The following is a 10,067-nucleotide window of genomic DNA, read 5'->3' on the forward strand; positions in this document are numbered from 1 at the left end:
TGAAATACCATTAATTCAAAACACGATGCAATGAATGATTAATACTGGACCTTGAGGTGTGCAGTCAGAGCAATGATTGTTCAAGGTAAAAAAGTCAATACTTTCCCTCATCACCTCCATACATCATGAGATTTCCAAACACTGTTAGAGCGTAGACTATAACAGCAGCAGCAGTGAGATTTCTTTTTCCATCATTGGTGGCCAATAGCGTTTCACATCACCACCACAACAGAACTGGAGCGCCATCCATTAGCCTGTCAGAAACTTTGAATTAGAATTGATTCCTCTTGCCATAATTATTCATCTGCTCCTATTATTTATCACGGTGACAACAGTGCTGCTGTGTTTGATTGGGTGATTGCCTCAGATTTTGGGGTGCAAAATTAGAAGTCAGAGAACAGTTGCTCCCCAAACACTTGACAACTGATCTGTTTGGCCAGCGTCTGGAGAAGCAGCTGAGCCAAAATGAGCACACTTATCTGAGTTGCACTTCCTACATACTGATTTACGAGATGTTTTCTCTGTTATTAAATTGTTTTGTCATTTGTCATCTTTTGTTCGAACTATAAAAAAAGACTAACAAAACGTCAAAATTGTGATAATTTGCTTTTTGAGGTGACATGTGTCAGGCCTCGTTTCAAAGCATTTCTTTTTGTGTGTGACTGACAGAGAATATACTGCAGAACTGATTGTGAAAGCACTGAAAAACTGTTGAAACACTAACTAAAGCTGCAGCTTTATGTTGACTGTGGCAGAGAAAGTATGAGTGGCAGCAAATAACTACTGAATGGAAGAATGTGAGCATTAATATCTCAGGCAAAGAATGAAAAATGGCTATAATCCAAATGACATCGGGTAAAGTAAACAGGGACATCGGGTCACTGAGGTGAAGCAGATGACACAGCTCAGCAACACAACAGAGAGGAGCAGTGGATACATGATTGATGGATAAATGAATGAATGAGAATGTAAATAGTGCCCCAGAGTTGCTCGGGCATGCAAAATACACTGGTATGTCACCAGGCTAATTTTAGGAGACATGTAAACTTCTGCAATACTAACTCTATTAGACGCTAGCCATTTATTCTCTTTGGTTACGAAGCCATTTCTAAGGCTTTGGGGCTCCAGCGAAACACAGTCAGGGCCATTACAGTGGGAACATAGGGATGGGAACTGATAAGAATTTAGTGATTCCAATTCCATTATCAATATCACTTATCCATTGATTCCTTATAAATTCCCATTGGTTTCACTTTAAGAGTCACCACCATCCCTAAGCAGCATATCATTCATGCAAATTGTTACATACTGTGTGGTCAAATGTTTGTGCATGTTGTAGGTATTTTCCATCTTGCCTGTGATCAGTGTTGTGGTCATTACTCATAAACAGTAACTCCAAGAGTAAAAGGTTATTACAAATATTACACAGAACACTTTTCTTAAAAGTAATTGCAGAAAGACGGAAATACTTTTTTTTTCTCCAAGGAGAAAGGCATCCTTATACTACTTGTTACGCTACTTTCATGTTACACTGTAAAATGATATCCTTATACTGACTTTGTTACGCGTAATCTTTTCTTAGTATTTGTTACACTGCCACCCAGGCAAAAGAAAAATGATATATCACGTTATAACGTGAAAAGTTTATTGTTCTAACTTTTCATGTTTGTACAATATACTTACCAACTGAACCTAGAGGCTACAGCCCCAATATAATAATATACACACGTAATCGAACGTGATAATTATGCATAGTAATAACGTGATTTATATTGTTCAAACGTCAAAAGTATACAAACACAAAGCAAACATGACAGTATCTTGTTAGAACATCGTTATAAGTGATATGAAAAGCCAGCACAAAGAGACTTTATAAACATGAACAGATAGAAACGGAGTTTGTTACCTGTTGAAGTTCAGCAGCGACTGGCTTCACCACAAATGACTGCTCACTTCATCACGGTGCTGGGCTGGGGTCTGCATTTACTCGGCTTTAGCATCACTCTGGGTTCTTGGGTAGCTTAGCATTAGCATGCTATGCCCGCGAAGAGGCAAAGTTGTGTTTCTCTCCTGAAGCAGTCTCCACTTTACATTCTCCCTCTCATCCTTTTGTGCAATAAAAATAAAAGTAATGTCCATATCCACACTGTAAACTGCGCTGTTTTACGTGGGATTACGTGGGTTACTTTGTCTAATACTCCGATGTATTTGGTGATCTCATAGTGTGCCAAATATGAAAAAAAAACCAAAAAAAAAAAACCCAAGAAATCAGGATGGGGCAATACTTTCTTGCAGTACCGGATGGATAAATTAAGCTGCTCTTTTTGTAGAAGACGATGGAAATAAGTGCACGCACTGACTTCATTACACAAACATCCACCATGAGAAAAGGGTATAGATAAAATAACTGTTTTGAATTGTGACCTTTTTAGCTGGCTTAGTGCAGGGACCCATGTATTTTCTTAATATCTTATCCAGCTTGGAGTCAATGGGGAAATTGGAGTCTATCCCAGCTTTCATGTGTCTAACACAGGGAGACAGCTCTTCATATGCACACATGCACACTTCCATCCAAGTTAGAATCACCAGCTAATATAACAGTCTTTGGACTGTCGGCTGAACACAAACTACATGAAGCTGACCCAGACAGGCACAAAGAGAATATATATACAGTCCCGATCAAAAGTTTAAGACCACTTGAAAAATGGGAAAAAATCTTACTTTGCATGGTTGGAGCCTAACAAGGTTCCAAGTAGAGCTTCAACATGCAACAAGAAGAAATGGGAGTGAGACAAAACATTTTTTGAGCATGCAATTGATTGAATTTTATAAACTGAATAGAAATATTTTTTAAAAAGTAAGTAAACCTTGGGTTTGGTTGAGTTGTACACAGTATAGATGGCAAAAGAGAGCAGATTGGCTATAAACACACGCTCAGCAACAGAACAAACAAACCATGACAGGGCTATTTATCCTTCTCAGGTTATCTGCAATGGACAGTTTTGTTGTTTCCTTTCCAAAAGGGGAGGGGAAGGAAAAGATTTAGCTGTCTCCATATTGTCTTTGTGTTTACAAAGATGAGCTGAAAATGTGAGACTGGATGCATGCAACTTCTGCAGAGAACAAATCAATAATCAGGACCCCTGGAGAATCACAAGAAAAGCCTAAAGTGTTGCAGAAAGATTACAAGGATAAGAAGAAAAACAATTTCTGCTAAATAAAATGGTTAAAGGACACTGCCCTATTAATTTTTCTAATTCTTGATTTGTTTTCTTCTGAATCCTAGTTGCACCTCTAGCTCCCATCACAGGAATCACTCTTTATGTGGGATAACAATATTGACTTTGACAACGAAGGTTTACGCTGAGCCTGAAGTCTGCGCTGACCTTTCTGAAGGTCATGCCGTACATGTTGATGAAAACTCCACTTCCGAGTCTGTTTCCTGAGATTTTACTATATTGATACTCAAGCAAAATGCTACAGAGCTACCACAGAATTACAGACAACTTATTTTGCATCAGCATCAAGCTCTTTTCAAACTGTGACACTTAGCCTGCATTTTTTATCTTCGGTATCAAGTTACATTAATGAATGTTGGTTTTTGAACCTGGGATTAAGCATTATTTTCTCTGCCTAAGATGCAGTCATGACGTGTCAAACATCTATGATTTTCTTATCAGCTAGCTAAGCTGTTAGCTGTTATTTATCTCTTTGAAACTTTCATTTCCCAAAAGTTGCCCTAAAAAACACTACATGTGCAGAAATGCTTTCATTAGTATTTTGATTAAATAATCCCACAGAACACTGAGCTGTGGCTCAGGTGGTTGAGTGGATCATCTACCAGTGGGAAGGTTGGTGGACTGATCCCCGACTCCTTCACTCTGCATGCCAAAGAATTTTTGAGCAAGATACTGAACCCCAAGTTGCCCCAAATACATCCATTTGCGAGTTCATGTGAATATTTGAAAGTACAGATACTCTATATTGCCAAAATTATTCACTCGCCTGCCTTCACTTGTATATGAACATGAGTGACATCCCATTCTTAATCCATAGGGTTTAATACAATGTTAGCCCACCTTTTGCTGCTATAACAGTTTCAACTATTGTAGGAAGGCTTTCCACAAGTTTTAGGAGCGTGTTTATAGAGTTTTTTAACCATTCTTCCACAACCAAATTTGTGAGGTCGGACACTGATGTTGGACAAGAAGGGCTCCACTCTCCACTCTCATTCATCCCACACCAAATTTACTCATCCAAATCTTTATGGAGCTTCATTTGTGCATTGGTGCACATTGATGTTGAAACAGGAAGAGGCCATCCCCAAACTGTAGTTAGACAAGTACTGTTCTCCTGATAACCACCAAACTCAGACTCGCCCATTGGCTTGCCAGATGGAAAAGCATGATTTCTGTCTCTTAAAAACACATCTCTCCTCCAGTGGCAGCGTGCTTTCTACCACCATCTGACACGTTGCACTGCACTTGGTGATGTAAGTCTTCGATGCATCTGCTCGTCCAAACCATTCCATGAAGCTCTCTTGTTCTTGAGCTAATCTGAAGCATACATGAAGTTGGGAGGTCTGCAGCAATTTACTAGTCTGTGACATTTCATCAGCATTTGCTGACCACGATCTGTGACTTCACATGGCCTGCCACTTCATGGCTCGGTTGCTGTCGTTCCAAACCACTTCCACTAACAGTTGACTGTGGAATATTTAGTAGCGAGGAAATTTCGCAACTGGACTTGCTGCACATGTGGGATCCTATGACGGTACCACACTGGATTTTACTAAAGCTCCTGAGGGCGACCCATTCTTTCACAAATGTTTGCAGAAGCAGTCTTCATGCACAGATGCTTGATTTTATACACCTGTGGCCATGGAAGTGATCGGAACACCTGAATTCAATGATTTGGATGGGTGAGTGAATACTTTTGGCAATATAGTGTAAAAGTGCTGCATGAATATGACTGGACAAATGAGACTTGTAGTAGAAAGCACTTTGAGTGCTAAACTCGAACTAGAAAGGTGCTATATATAAACATCAGACCATTTTCAATCTTCCAACTGTTTATTTTTATCACAGGTAATGGAAAACAGTTGACCTGTAACCTGCCTCTTCCAGTTGCCAATTACTATATTTTCTAACTGGGTATCTATTTATGTCAGCGCTGTTGGCGTAAGAGGTGAATGCAGTTACAGTGTGCACTAAAGGGAAACTCAGCCACCCAATCAGCCCCTGCCATGCTTCTGCTCTGTCCCCACAGAGGCAAGGTCTGAATATTTCATACCCGATAATTTGAAGGGTTGCAAGAGCTCCCAGTGTGACTGCATATTCAGTGAACCACTGCTCGCATTTTAACCCAGTGGAACGGGATGAAAGGCAGTGCCGTGGATGAGATGTGAACTGCTTGTCTTCACCTGGAGGATGAGCCAGGAATTTCTCACTGCTGTTTTATTGGGGTCATATTTTCTGAAATGAAATGCAATATTCAGTAATGGATTTGAAACATCACTATACTTAAGAGTAGTGGTCCTCAATAAACCACCATCCTGCAGACTTGCAATAGAAAGATTTGGAAATTAAAACATTTTTAAGAACAAATAAATGAATAATGCATGGTCGCAGATTATACGTGTTTATAATGAAGGTGGGGCTAATTTTATCAATATTCAACTCCAGGTTAACACTTCCAGTCTTGATGTTGGATAAAACTAAGCCTTACCAGCCTGGTTTTAATTTACTGTTCCCCAGTCTAACCTCATGCCTATCAAAGGCCTTTCTTTCTAACTTAGAAATTCTAGTTACAGTCATGGAGTAAATGAATTTCTGAAGATATTCTCATCAGATTTGCCTGTGCAGTCCTTGTCAGTATGTAAACTAGAATGAGTATATGAACAGTTGTTAACGCCGCATTAAAGCCTTAAAAACATTCACTCTGGTGCACTTTCAAAGACCTGACAGTGTGGCCAGCCTCAACTCTTGAGTGTAATAACCGTCATCAAATAGAAAAATAAAGTGTTTTTTCACAATAATAATGGCTTTCGTTGTGTTGAGTGAGTCATCTGTTTGAAGGAGTCTTCATAAAATGAAAAGGTCACAAACTCAAGCTGGCTGCTTGGTGATCTTTCAGGCCCAGGCTGCCACTTCATAGTTTACAGTTACACCTTATTCTGCATCACACATTGTTTCACAAACTCAGGCATGATTAAGGTTTCAGACTTTTACATTTACACCATGTAGTTGTGTTTGATGATCTTCCTTTGACATTAAGTCCAGTTTAAGTTAAGTTCAGTGTTACTGACAGTAGTTACATAACTGGCCGTGTGAAATTCAGGACTTATTTATTAATATGGTGAAGGATTTGTTAACACCCAAAAGTTATATGTCATAACCAGTGCAGGCTGGAGTGGACTGAATTCAGTCAAGATTGCAAATCAAGAGAAAATAAAAGAAACACTTAAGGACTTAAACCCCCCTAAAACCTAATCATCATACCTAGACAATAATGAAACCTTAATATTATACTTTATATAATAAAGCTGTGGTATTCTATTAAGAAAAATCACAAGACAACCAAAACAATTGGTCCTTTCTGTCTTCCCTACACCCTGCAGCGTCCGATTATTAAAACTGAAGATTTGAATCCTTTGAAACGGGTCATAATTATACAGCTATTTCAACAACAAAAAAGATTCAACTGTTATATCTGATCAAAATCAGGAGCTACAAAGAGGACAAAGGAGGTACAAATAAAGAAGTAAAGTAAAACTTAATTCTAAAGTGATTACATTTACAAAAGGTCCAGGGAAAAAAAACACAGTTCAGGTGGCTGAACAAGCAAAAGAAGAATCTGAAAAATTAAAGAAAGAACCATGAAAACAACTGATGGTTAGTCAGCCTGACAGCCAGACAGACAGAACTAACATGGAAAATATGGGACTATAGAGACACAATGAACTAATCAAACAAATGGGAAGCAAATCACAAAAAAGGAAAGCAGACAAAAACAGGAAGTAAAATAAAATAACAACAACAAAAAGAGGCATAAGGAAAAGCTGTATGGAGAACACATAGACCGAAGAAAACAGCAAAATCCAAAAGCAGATGCAAATAAATTCACAATTATGCTCTGATCAGTGATTCTAGGTATGAATAAAAGTGAATTTCACTGTATGGGAGTTCATAGTGAAAACCAAACAGCAACCTTTGGGGCTAAAAAAATGACAGCAGTGCAGAAGTGCAAAAATCAACTCCTGTAGATGTACCTGAGACTGGCTCCAAAAGGGAGTTAGCTCCCATGAATGCCAAACTTTGCAGCAATAAAAAGCATGTTCATATCCTGGTACAAGAAATTTTCTTGTACCAGGTTTCTCGCTTTATAACAACTGTACAAGTTTTAGTTTTTTAAAATTATTTCTCATCCATTTGGATAATGGTGATGCTTAAAGTTGGTGGCGTGTGATGAACAAGCTTTTCCTCAGTCTTATCTTCATTATTTCAAACCTTCGAAATGCACCTCGCGAACATGTTTGTGCTCTTGGTACCTCCTTGAACATTTTTAATCTTTCTGTGTGGTACAGATGACCCAAGAAGTCTGCGCTTCTGGAGTCTGGAGTGAGATTCTGTTATTCTATTAGTCTGTTGCTTTTTAGTGTTTGGTTAGGAGTATAATTTAACCAGTATTTTAAAAGCACTACTCTGAGCACACAAAGTGCACTGCAGGCCACATTCACTAGTTCAAACACACAGTTGTACTTAAAATACGATGGACGCATCAGGCCAGTTTCAGATTCAGAATATTGCCCAGAGACTTTTTGATCAGTTGTTTAATCTGTGCCTGAAAAATGCCAGCGTTCAAATCACTAGCTATCTAATTAGTGTGTTCTTTGCTCCTGCACAGTTTAGGAATGCAGTGTGCTAACCAAGTTTTCCAGGTTTTGCTGATACCTATGTATGCCACCCTCTTATCAAAGAATGGTCCCGTCTGGCTGCAAAAAAAAGCAACATTGACCAAGCAACCATAGAGGAGAATGAGCTTCTGACTGTGCAGGCTGGCAGAGTGTGGCCAAAACTGGCAACAAGTTGCTGAGAAGATCACAAGAAAATGGTACATAAAAAGAGACAACGACATAAAAGAGCAAGGCAAAAGCAATTATCTCTCACTGCTGCATGAAGGATTTCCATTCCAGATCAGGCCTAATTAGAATCTGCAAGGTCAACTATACATGATAATACTTGAAGTTGAATGAATGAATGAATGTTTACTGCTGTTATACACAGTACAATGAAATTCAGTTTGACTTTGTTTTAGGATAAAAATAACACTATATAAAGAGCATAAATACAAATAGGTAAGCTAGGATAGAAATAGACTTAAACTTAACAGCAAACTTAAGACCCCCAGATCTCAGAAGAGAAGAAAACAGCATCATTAACACAATGTGACCAGTGTAAAGTGTCATTAACCAGGTAAAAGGTCCTCAGTGTGTTTTTAACATGTCTACTGAGAGAAGTGAAATAACACTGATTATCTCTTCATCATGGCAGCTGATAGTGGAGGGGCTATATTAGGGAGCAAGCGAGCATTTTTTCAGAGAGGGAACGGTGGATCATCAGGAGCTAAGGCTGATTGATAAATGTGGGGAGCAAAGGCTAGCCAGTGCAACAACAAACATCCACAAAACACTTTGTTGTGAATGCGGCTGCAAAGCCGCAGACCAGTCAGGGTAACTATCCTGACCCCTGTCCACCGACCAATGCACTATGAAAAGAAGGCAAAGCAAAAAAGGTTCAGGAATCGTTTGAGGAGCACAACAACGAATTTGAGGTGTTGGCTTGGCCTCCAGATTTCACTCCATTCCAAATGTGCTGGACAAACAAGTACGATCAATGGGGCCCCTAACCTTGCAACTTACTGAATTTAAAGGATCTGTTGTTAACATCTTGGTGCACCACAGCACACCTGCAGATATCTAGTGGAATCCGTGCCTCGATGGGTCAGGGCTGTTTTGGCAACAAAACAAGGACCAACACAAAAAATTAGGCAGATGGTCATAATGTTATTCCCCATCTTTATATGTTTGTTTAAATATGTTTTAGACTATGGTCTTCAAAGTGTGTGCGGTAGACTCACTCTCTCTGGTCTACTTCCAGATGGGCACAGCACAAATCACTTTACTTTCTAGTGATGTTTGGCACAAACAGCTGCAGATAATGGGATGTTGGGGAGAAAGGGATACTTTCTTTTCCTTTTTTCTCTCCAGTTGAACATGTTTAGAAAACAACCAAACACAGAGGACATTTCACTTCAGGCCAGCTTGCTCACTGAGTTCTGCTCTGATCAAACCTCAAGGGTCCTCCACAGCCTTTTCACCGACATGCTCCAACTCATCTGGCTACAGTGTGTTCCTGGAACAAAGCATTTGGCTCAACCTCTTATCTGCTAATCAATGTGAAGAGACCACTCAACATAATTGATATAGGATGTGATGATGCATGTTTTTTTTCCCCTCAAACTGAAGCACACACACACACACGGCTAAGTGGAAACTGAAGAGCAGGGCGTTCTTTCAGACAATAAGTTTGCATTTGCATATGAATAACAGCGAATAATGAATTCCTCCTACTCTTTATTGTTCGACGTGAAGCAGTACATGTGTACTCGCTTTTAAAAAAGCTGCCGTGAACAGCGGGGTGCTCAGTGGCATTGTTTGAGATGTATTACTAATACGGTATATCTGAGTGATTCCATTTAAAACATCAAAGCCTAAAACCGTAACGCACACATGATGATATTTCATACGACTTTAGTGACACTAATGTGTTTTACTACTTGTGCATAGCACTGATGATAATGAGACTCTCTGTATATTTCATTTAGAGTAACACAAAAAAAGAGCAGAAATGAGCTGTAAACAAAAAGGCGCATTTGTAACCAACAGTTGTACGCCGAAAAGCAAAACATCAGTGTTTTGGGACCTGAATGAAAATGTCCTACAGTAAGAAAGAGTGTGCTTCTGCACCGCGAGAGAGAGAGAGAGAGCAGAACTCCCAGTGGCTTGT

General features: G+C 39.3%; 1 protein-coding gene across 2 annotated transcripts in view; it reads right to left on the reverse strand.

The window, feature by feature from the left end:
* LOC116314030 (alpha-1,3-mannosyl-glycoprotein 4-beta-N-acetylglucosaminyltransferase C-like) overlaps nt 1–2,207 on the reverse strand; it is a 74,585-nt gene extending 72,378 nt beyond the window's left edge. For both annotated transcript variants that reach the window (XM_039614406.1, XM_039614403.1), the window contains exon 1: nt 1,907–2,207. The gene's annotated coding sequence lies outside the window, so the exon portion shown is untranslated. The remainder of the gene's footprint in view (nt 1–1,906) is intronic.
* Nucleotides 2,208–10,067: the final 7,860 nt, after the last annotated feature.

The sequence above is a fragment of the Oreochromis aureus genome, linkage group 7 (assembly GCF_013358895.1).
Source record: "Oreochromis aureus strain Israel breed Guangdong linkage group 7, ZZ_aureus, whole genome shotgun sequence".
Lineage (NCBI taxonomy): Eukaryota > Metazoa > Chordata > Actinopteri > Cichliformes > Cichlidae > Oreochromis > Oreochromis aureus.